The following is a 10,293-nucleotide window of genomic DNA, read 5'->3' as shown; positions in this document are numbered from 1 at the left end:
GAGCATTTACGCGGCAGGCGGCCCACGTCACCCAGACGGTCCTGGGTGGGTCTGGGATTGGCGGCAGTGCGGGCACTTTGTCACGCGGCCAACCTGCCACAGATGTTTTCCAATTCTTTACTTCCTTCCAGTTTTGCTCATGACCTCTTGTTCTTCATAAGCATAGAAGGCATCAGATAGCAGCCCCAATTCTGCCCCGTTTTCACGCCCACGCCTGCCAGTAGACCAGCTGGGACCAATAGGAACTCTGAGACAGGAGATGCCAGGGCTCTCCAGGCTCCCCGGGCGTGGCCTGCGCTCTGACCCCTGACCCCTCTGTTGAGGCTGCAGCTGGGAGCGGGAGAAGACCCGCCACCTCGCGCACAGGGACAGGCCCCCTGAGAGGGACAAGGAGCCGGGGGAGGCCGACGGGGATGGGGACTCGGGCGGGTCCGCGGAGCCGCACGAGGTGGCCCTGGCCAGAGGGGAGGTCCACATGCTTCTGGCCGAGCGGCGGAAAACCGAGGCCCTCCAGGTGCGGGAGGGACCAGGCTCGCCACAGTCACAGCAGCGCTGCTGAGAGCTGCTAACGCTTTCTGACGGCAGCCGGCGCGCCAGGGCCTCCTACAGTAGTCCCCCGGAGCAGGGCCGATCACGACCATTCTACAGATGTGAAAACTGAGGCTCAGAGACGAGAGAAATTGTCCCCAGTCCCCAGAGAGCAGGACCCGACCTGAGCCTGACTCCAAAGTCCATGCCCCTCTGAGTTAGACTTATGGCTACACTGGGGGGGCACAGGGGGCCACGGAAATGGGGCACGAGTGGTGGCGTGGGGTCTACCGAGACCCCCTGCCTGTCTGTGGGCGCCTGCAGTGGCCACCGTGTGGGGAGCACTTTAGCCCCGCACGGCTCTCCATCGGCGTCCCCTCAGTCTCCCTGAGTCTGGTCTCAGGCGCATGGCACAGGAACAAGGAGCACGGTCAGAGGAAGCCCAGACTCCAGGCTCCTCTCTGGAGAAAGAGCTCTTCTCACATTCCTGTCTTCTGAGAAGAGCTGGCTATTTATATGAGCTATTTATATAATAGCTGGTTATCTAATAGTCTCACTTCAGAAAAATGACAGAACTGGCGCTTGATGGAGCCTTTGGGGAAAATGCCAGTGAAGCTGGCTACTATTTCAGCCCATTAGTTAAATGTTAGCAGGTGTATTTTCAGGCAAGTGGAGAAAACATCTGATGATGTCATGTTGCTAAAACAGGCAGTGTTTATTTCACTTAAAGGCTATTTGCCAAACCAAGAATCTCTTAATATTATTGCATCTGCCTGCAGCAATTTGGAGATTACATGATCTCACTGCAAAAGTCTTCCAACATTTAAAATTAAGAAAAACGCCTTTTTCTTAAAGAGATAATGTGCATCGGCAGAGAATATGGCCTTCGAGAGCCAAGTATAGATATTGAGCTGTAGCATGTAAATGTGAGTCTATTAATGAATTAATTAGATGATCAATCAGTCAATAACAAATCAATGTTTTAAGTGTCCAGCTCAGTGCCAGGCCCTGAGGACATAAAGATGAACAAGATACTCTCTAAGACTTAAGCTGTCAATCTACTGGGAAGAGACACAAACAACTATGTACAACCCAGTATGATAGCAGGATAATAGACATAGCAACAGGGTGCTGGGGAGCTGGCGGAGGGGGCTGTTGACTCAGCCGGGGGGTCTGGGAGGACCTCAGGGAGGAGAGGAGGATCTTACTAGGGGAGCTGAGCCAGCTCCGCCCAAAGTGGTCCCCTCTCCGTCCCAGAGGATGAAGACGCAAAAGGCTGGAGCACGTCCTCTTGGGCTGCACTGGGGGCTGTTATCCGACCTGCTTCCAGGGACCGTGATTTGGGGGAAGGGATGTCGGCAGCTGCAGCCCCAGGCGTTACTATCTGGGGGCCTAGATGGAGTTACATGGTGTGGTGGCGATTTTAGGTGTCAGCTTGGACAGGCCATTGTACCCAGTGATTCCATGAAATGCTAATCTAGGTGCCGCTGTGAAGGTATTTGGTAGGTGAGGTGAACATCTACAATCAGTTGACTGTAAGTAAAGATTATCCAGGATAGTGTGGCTGGGCCTCATCCAATCAGTTGAAAGACCTTACCAGCAAAAACTCAGGTTTCCCAGAGAAGAGAAAATTCTGCCTCAAGACTGTGGCATCAGCTCCTGCCTGAGTTTCCAGCCTGCTGGCCTGCCTGACAAATTTTAGACTCACCAGCCGCGATTCTTTAAATCTGTGTGTGAGTGTATGTATATGTGTGTGCATATATATATGTATATATACATATACATGCAAACATATACATAAATGTGTATATATGTATTTATATACACATAAACATATATAAACACATATGTACATAAACATGGATAAATAGATATATGTATGCGTTTCTCTCTCCTATTGGTTCTGTTTCTCCAGAGCCCTGACGGACCCACAGAGTAAGGTAAAGGGTCCCAGGCAGACCTCACAGGCCCCCCCAGCCGGTTTTCTGCAGGAGGGAAGCCGTTCCCAGTGGCTGCAGTGGGCAAGCTGTGCCTCCTGTCTCCCTGCTCCTTCTCATGTCCTGCTTTGGCTCAGGAGAACCAGGGCCTCCTTTGCAGACAGGAGGCCTGCAGTATGGTGGCTGTAGAAGGCACCCCTTCAGAGAGTACTCTGTGAGGGCCAGGAGCAGCTCACGAAGTCTTCATGGTGTGAAAACGGGCAGCCTTGGCGTCCCATAGCAGACACAGTGGCGAGGGGCGAGCCCTGGGTCTGTGTTCTTGAATAGAAAAGGCAAGGTACAGTGAGGCCAACAGATCAGGAGATGACTGCCTTGGAAAGATCGTTTGTTACTCACGGTTCCCAAGAGGAGGGAGCACGTGATGCCGGGCAGGGCCACACGGGGAAGCACCAGGTGTCAGAGGGAGGGGCAGTGTGATGTCTGTTGAAGGAGTGGACAAGGCAGGTGGGCAGGCTGAGGGCTGGCTGGTCTGGATCATTCCAGCGGGCTCTGGGGCACAGGGCCCATCCCTGGTTGTCTGGTACCTGCCCTGGGTGATGAGGGCAGGGGGACAGGGGCCCAGAGGGGGGGAGCCCCATGGAGGAGGGGGTGGGGGTGGGCTCTGGGCTGGCTGGTTTGCACTGGAAGGTGTGCCTGAGGGAGAGTGGCTCACTCTCTGTAGGACTTGGCCATCCTGGGAGGGGCAGTCCCTCCAGGGTCAGCAGGGTCCCCAGATGTGACAGCATCAGAACAGAAAGTAAAGGACACGGTTAATGCAGGGTGGCCGCCGCACAGCCTCAGAGTCAATCCCGAGTATTTTCATGAGCACAGCTCGCAAAGCTGAGCCCGTAAGAACGAGCAGACGTGGGAGCAGAGACCCACGTCTGCCCTGAGCCCTTGGTCTCTCTGCCAGGCCGGGCTGGAGCAGCGTCTGGCCAACGCCAAGAAGAAGGCCTCGCCGATGGAGCAGCTGCCGCCCACGCAGGTCGTCAGCAAGGACAGCGGGAGGCGCTGCGACTGCTTGCAGGGCCCGCGAGCTGGAGGTGGAGGACACGGCACTGCGGGCCAACAGCCTGTGCAGGAAGAACCTGCTGTGCCAGAAGGACTTTGTGATCCAGTGCTGCCAGCAGCACCGGCGGCTCTGCGAGCAGATCATCCAGGACCAGCGGCAGCTGATTCAGGGTGAGGCCAGCCGAGGCTCTGATCTCTTTTAGCGTTACTTTCTGGAAAGAGGAGGCAGTGCACATGGTCCAAAACACAAGTCACATCCCACATGGCAGTCCAGTAGACACCAGTGTCCCCGCCCACTGCTCCCGGTCAGCTGCATGTCCCCCAGGCAGGGTCTGTGCAGGGCATGTGTGTGTAAACAGATTTCTTACACCAACAGGAGTGTACCGTGCACGCCATGCTGTGCTTTTCCTCACTTACTCGCCCATCCTAGAAATTGTGTTATGAGTGAAATCCGCCTCATCTGCAGAAATGTGCATGATTTATTTAACCGTCTCTGTTGACAAATATTGCGATTTTTTGCAGCCTTATGTTGCTACGACCCTCCCCTCCTCCACCCCCTCCTTAGTGTTCAGACCCCATGTATAATGGACAACCCTGCTCCAGGTCAGCACCTGTGCAGGTGGCAACCCCCCTACCTGTCCTATTGCCTCTTAGCTCTGCCGCATCATCACCATCACCATCATCACCATCATCACCATCATCATCATCACCACCATCACCACCATCACCATCATCATTGTCATCATTACCATCACCACCAGCACCATAATCACCATCATCACCATCAACATTACCACCAGCACCATCATCACCATCAACATCACCACCATCACCAGGATCACCATCATCATCACCAGGATCACCATCATGATGATGTTTTTATAGTCAACACTGATTTAGGCTGAATCACGAGTCTCCCTTTGGGGAGGCATCTCACAGTTCCTCTTATAATGGGGAAAAGGCACTTAAAAAAAACCCAATGACACGGCTTCCCTGGTGGCGCAGTGGTTGAGAATCTGCCTGCTAATGCAGGGGACATGGGTTTGAGCCCTGGTCTGGGAGGATCCCACATGCTGCGGAGCAACTAGGCCCATGAGCCATAATTACTGAGCCTGCGCGTCTGGAGTCTGTGCTCCGCAACAAGAGAGGCCACGATAGTGAGAGGCCCGCGCACCACGATGAAGAGTGGCCCCCGCTTGCCACAACTAGAGAAAGCCCTCGCACAGAAACGAAGACCCAACACAGCCAAAAATAAATAAATAAATTAATTAATTAATTAAAAAAAAAAAAACCAATGACAACATTAAAGAATGTTCTGGAAAAGAAATCAGGTTTACTTATAACCTAACCCCTTACCAGTCCCTGCCTGCGAGCAATCAAATTTTGTCAGAGCCATAATTATGCTGTCTTTTAATTTCTTACTTTTTCTTGAGGTAAAATTTACATAACATAAAATTCACCATTTTAACCATTATAAAGTGTGCGACTCAGTGGCATTTAGTACGTCTACAGTGTTGTGCAGCCCTCACCTCTAGTTCCAAAGCATTTCCACGAGTCCCTAGAGAACCCAGTCCCGTCAGCAGTCACTCCATCCCCTCGCCCCCCAGCACCGGGCAACCATTCACCTACTTTCTGTTTCTGGGGATTCACCTCTTTAGGACATTTCCTATAAATGGAATCTTAGAATACGTGGCCTTCAGTGTCTGGCTTCTTTGGCTTAGCATAATGTTTTTGAGGTTCATTCACATTTTAGCAGGTGTTAGTGCTTCTCTCCTTTTAGTGGCTGAATAATATTCCATTGATATATCGCATTTTGTTTCTCTGTCATCAGTGGATGGAGACTTGGGTTGTTTCCACCCTCTGGCTATTGTGAACAGTGCTGCTGTGACCATTCATGTACAAGTTTGTACATGTTTGAACACCTGTTTTCAATTCTTTTGAGTATACACCTAGGAGTGGTTCTTTAACTGTTTTTTTTTGGCCTCACCCCGCGGCTTGCAGATTCCCCAGCCAGGGATTGATTTCGGGCGAAAGCACCGAATCCTAACCACTAGACCACCAGGGAACTCCCATTCTTTAACTTTTAAATTAAATTTTATTTATCCTTTAGAATTGTTAATAATATTTTTTTATGACTAGAAGGCAATACATGAACATAACAGAAAACTTTAATAATAGAAACATAAAGAAGACGATCTACAGGAACCCCACCTTCTAGAAAAATCTTTTATCAGGTTGGAGCATTTGCCTTTGAGCTTCCGAAAAAGATATTGTCTTTTTAACAAATGGCAGATGTTTCGCCCCATCTCTGCTTCCCGGACTCCCGCAGACGGCGGCCTCGCGCGGTGCCGGAAGCCCTGGAGCAGCGGTACGGCCTATACTCCCGGGAGCTGGGTGTAGACACGCTGAACGGCCTGCTGCGGCTGCACTCCGTGATGTCCAGCGCCCTGCGCGTGAGTCCGCCTCAGGCTCAGGCTCGTGCTCGGCGCCATCCCCTCCTGCCCGGCCTGTGCGCTAGCCCTGGGGTCGGGGGGGGGGGGGGGACACCGGCCCTTGTAAAGGGGAGAGGAAACTTGGAAACCCCATGAATCAGGCTGCCTGGAGCCAGAGGTAATTGGGGATGGACGGGGCCGTGCCATGGGCCGGGGTCCAGGCAGGTTTCCGGTGGGGTGTTGGGAATGCACTGTGTACTGCTCTCGCGGCAGGTCTGTGCGCTTGGCTGCCGTAAGGATCCCTCATGGTGGACAAAAGCCGATGGGAAGGAAGCCTGAGTGCGGGTGGACCTTGTTACTCAGCGACCCAGGAGAGGTGTCTTCCTGGGAACCTCAGAAGGATTCTTAGGGCTTTCCTTGGGCTTGTTGATTCCCCAGGGGGTGCCTCCAGGCTCCTGTGTGAGGGTGATTCTGGGCACTCACTAGGGAAGAAGGGTGGGGGTGCGGGGCTCTGCATTCATTATTTAGACAAATGCTGCTATCAAAGCCCTCCCCGTGCCCTCAACCAGGCCTGGTGCCCCCCGTCCACCCTCTCGGGAGAACAAAGGAGAAACTCCCAGGCTTTGGCCAGAGTGGGTGAGGGCAGCTGCCTAGAAGTGTGGCGTGAGGGAGGGGTCCACGGATCCGACAGCATCTAAAGCCACCGCCACCCCCAGTTACCCAGGACCAGGTGCCGACGGTGTCTGGAACTTTGGACGCGGAGCCGAGTGGATCTGGATAGTTCTCAGCCGCTGCCGCCGTGTGGCTGCCTTTCCCGGGTGGGCTGGTGTAGTCACCACTGACACGTCTGGTGTCCTGCTTGCAGAATGTTCTTGCTGTGTGATGTGCTCTCCCGTTCTTCCCACACGCGTGTCTATTTTAAAACAATCCTTTCCTATCGTAAGTGTAGGGGTCCCCAAGACCACCCTCAGGCTCAGTTCGCTAGAAGGACTCACAGAATTCAGAAAGGCAGTTGTACCAGCTGCGACTCTGTCCCCGCTCCACACAGATGCCCCTCCCCCTCCCCAGCCCCTCGCCCCACCCCCTACTTTCTGTCTCTGTGACCCCGGCTCCTCCAGGGACCCCACAGGAGTGGAATCACAGTATCTGTCTTTTTGTGTCTGGCTTATCTCACTGAGCATCATGTCCTCAAGGTCCATCCACGTTGTAGCAGGGGTCCGAGTTTCCTCCCTTTTGAAGGCTGAGTGATATTCCACTGTGTGGATGGACCACATTGTGTTCATCCATCATCCATCGATGGACACTTGGGTGGCTTCCACCCTTTTGGCTGCTGTGAGTAATGCTGCTGTGAACGTGGGTGTACACGTATCTGTTTGTGCCCTGCTTTCAATTCTTCCGGTTACATCCCCGGGAGTGGGATTGCTGGATCCTATGGCGATTCTGTGTTTGACTTTTCGAGGCCCTGCCAGCTTTCAAGGGGGCCCTGACAACACGCATCTCCTTCATGCATCACTTTGCTCAGGTCAAGGCCGCGCCCAGTGGTCCCTGGGCTCTCGCCCTTGCACAGAGCCTCCTTTCTGTCCATGATGGGAGGTGTAGTGGAAGAGCTCATGATTCCTTCCAGTGGTGGTGGTCCCTCAGGGGCTCTGCTTGACGACACAGCTCACCCGAGTCCATGGTCCCTGCCGCCTCACTCGGCCCTCTGTCTGGCCCCAGGACGGCTCTGTTCTGCACATCTCTCCCCCGCTGGAGGAGCCCAGCTGAGACCAGTGGGACGACAGGGAGGACCTCCCGTGGGGGGCCCAGTGTGAGCTGCCGCCCATGCTGCCGGATCCGGACAGGTAAGGGACTCCTTGCTCTCGGCCGAGGGCATCACCTAGGTTCCCAGAGTGAGGTGGAGCCAGATGGGGAGTTGGAAGCCGGCAGGTGACCCCCAGCGCATCTTGTGAAGTGCAGCTAATGTCCTGGTCCTTGAAGTGTTGTTTAAGGAGAATAAATACATCCTAGGAGTTGTTCGCCCCACGGAGCAATTGTGAGGTTTGGGAGTTTGATGCTACAAAGACCGGCTTCACTTCACATGTGGTTTCTGTTCACCGTCTGCCATCTACTCCCAACCTCAGTGCTTTTCTCCCCTTTTCTCTTCTTCTCACTTTTCCTTTGGTGTTTTGAACATGCTCAGACTTAGACTAGTAAGCTGCACCCACTGACTCATCACCTAGATTTAATAGCTGACACTGTCCCAATTTGTGGCACTATCTTAGCTGGGGCTGCTATAACGAAGTACCACAGACCAGGTGATGTAAACAACAGAGATTATTTTCTCACAGCCCTGGAGGCTTGACGTCTGAAATCGAGGTGCCAGCAGGTGGTCTCTTCAAACCAGGATGAGGTGAAGGCCTGGACACGGCATGTGGCCGCAGTGCCCAGGCCTGATCCATGCCCTTTGGGGTAATGAAAACACCAGGGCTCCGGGCAGACGGAAGGCTGATTCCCTTAGTGCATTCATGCATGTGTATGTGTTTGTGTGCACATGTGTGTTTGTGTGTACGAGTGTGTGCACATGCATATGTGTGCATGTGTGCACGTGCATGTATGCGTGCATGTTTTCATGTGTGCATGTGCGCACGCGTGTGTTCATGTGTTTTTACATGGATGTGTGTGCATGTTTGTGCACGTGTGCTTGTGTGTGCACGTGTGTGTCTATAAACAAAGTGTCCCCATCTCCTTTGACCCAGACCAGATGCCTCTCCCACCTAGTCCTGCCCTGCTGCCTTCCTGCTCTAGGTGATGAGCCCCAGGCCACTTGGCAGGGAGCCTGGGTTTGATGCCTGATGCTTTGTTCTTACACAGTCACTATGACCTGACTTGAAGGAAGGCTGCTAGAAATGCCCTGTTCTTTTTACGACACAGTAGTAGGACCGTTGGTCCCTGCCCCAGGGCCTTTGCCTGTGCTGCACCTGCTCCTCCCACCGCTATGCTCTTCCTCCAGCACCTGACAGGACTCTTTCACTCTCATTCTTTGGGTCTCGGCTCAGATGTTCCCTCCTGTTCTGTTTCCACCACAATTGGTCTAACACCACCTGGTAGGGTGCAATTCAGTTCTGGCACTAACGCCCCAGAGTTGACGTCAGATGCCACCAGTTAAGGGCTCCATTCTCCATGGAGACACGAGGGCATCCTCGCCTCCGTGCCATGTCAGATGCCAGCTGCAAGTGGGGTCCCCAGGCCACCTGTGCTTCTGTCCAGCAGGTTACAGCTCTGGGGGTTCCTATGACCCCATCTTATTTGATAATTCACTAGAGTGACTCACAGAGCTCACTGAAACCCCGTAGTTAGGATTACAGTTTTACTATAAAGTGTACACGTTGGACAGAGTCTGGAGGGGTTCAGGATGCAAAGTGTCCACTCTCTCTCCCCGTGGAATCAGGGCACATCAGCCTCATGGCGCAGCCCATGTTCACTGGCAGGCAGCTCCACCGAGGTTCGGTGTCCGGAGTTTTTATGGGGTTTCATTATGTAGCATGATTGATTACATCATGGGCCACCTGATTGACCCGAAAGTTCCCGCCCTCAAGCCACGAGCCACTGGGTTGGTCTTTATGGGGAGCAGCCCCCATCCTGACATCTAGGGAAACTCATTAGCAAAACAAAGATACTCCTGTCCCTCGGGAAATTCCAAGGGTACTTCAAGGTCGGTGCCAGGACTGGGAACAAAGACTGTGAGGTCTGCCCTGGCCGCCTGCCCGTCTAAGGAAGTCTGCTGCTCACCTCTCCTTCTTCGAGTGTCCCCACTTGCCCCATTGTCCACATGTCTGCTGGCTTATTTGGAGTGTCCCTCCCCTCAGAACACAGTGTGGTCAGGGCAGGGCCACGTCTGCTGTGAACTGGTGCAGACCTGGCTGTGGGTTCCGGGTGGCCCATGGCAGGTGACCGGCGTGTATGTGTTGCATGCGTGAGGGGGCGGATGAATGAGCCGGCCTGGCCCCAGACCACAGCAGCATAACCTGCCGTGTGGGCCGCAGCTCTGGTCTCCCCCTGGCTGTGACGAAGGACCCAGGGGGCCCCGGCGGCTGCTCTGCTGAGACCTCTGTGTTTTATCTGCAGTGCTGGTTACGAGTCATCGAAAGCCACGCCATCGAAAAAGCTGGGGAAGCAAGACTCTCTTCTCCCCCCGTCATCCCTCCGCCTCCTGCTGACCCCCCAAGTTCGTGACGTTGGTGTGTGCAGCGCTAACTGGGACCCCAGGCTCTGGTGAGGCCTCCCCTGCCAACAGGGTCGTGGGGCCCCTTCAGAGCTGTGCTGGGCCAGGGTCGAGCACGAGAGAAGCTTCTGGAAGGAGGACTCTC

Source organism: Balaenoptera ricei, chromosome 15 (assembly GCF_028023285.1).
Source record: "Balaenoptera ricei isolate mBalRic1 chromosome 15, mBalRic1.hap2, whole genome shotgun sequence".
NCBI classification, from domain to species: Eukaryota; Metazoa; Chordata; class Mammalia; order Artiodactyla; family Balaenopteridae; genus Balaenoptera; species Balaenoptera ricei.
The sequence above is the reverse complement of the archived record's forward strand: the minus strand, read 5'-3'. Positions refer to the sequence as shown.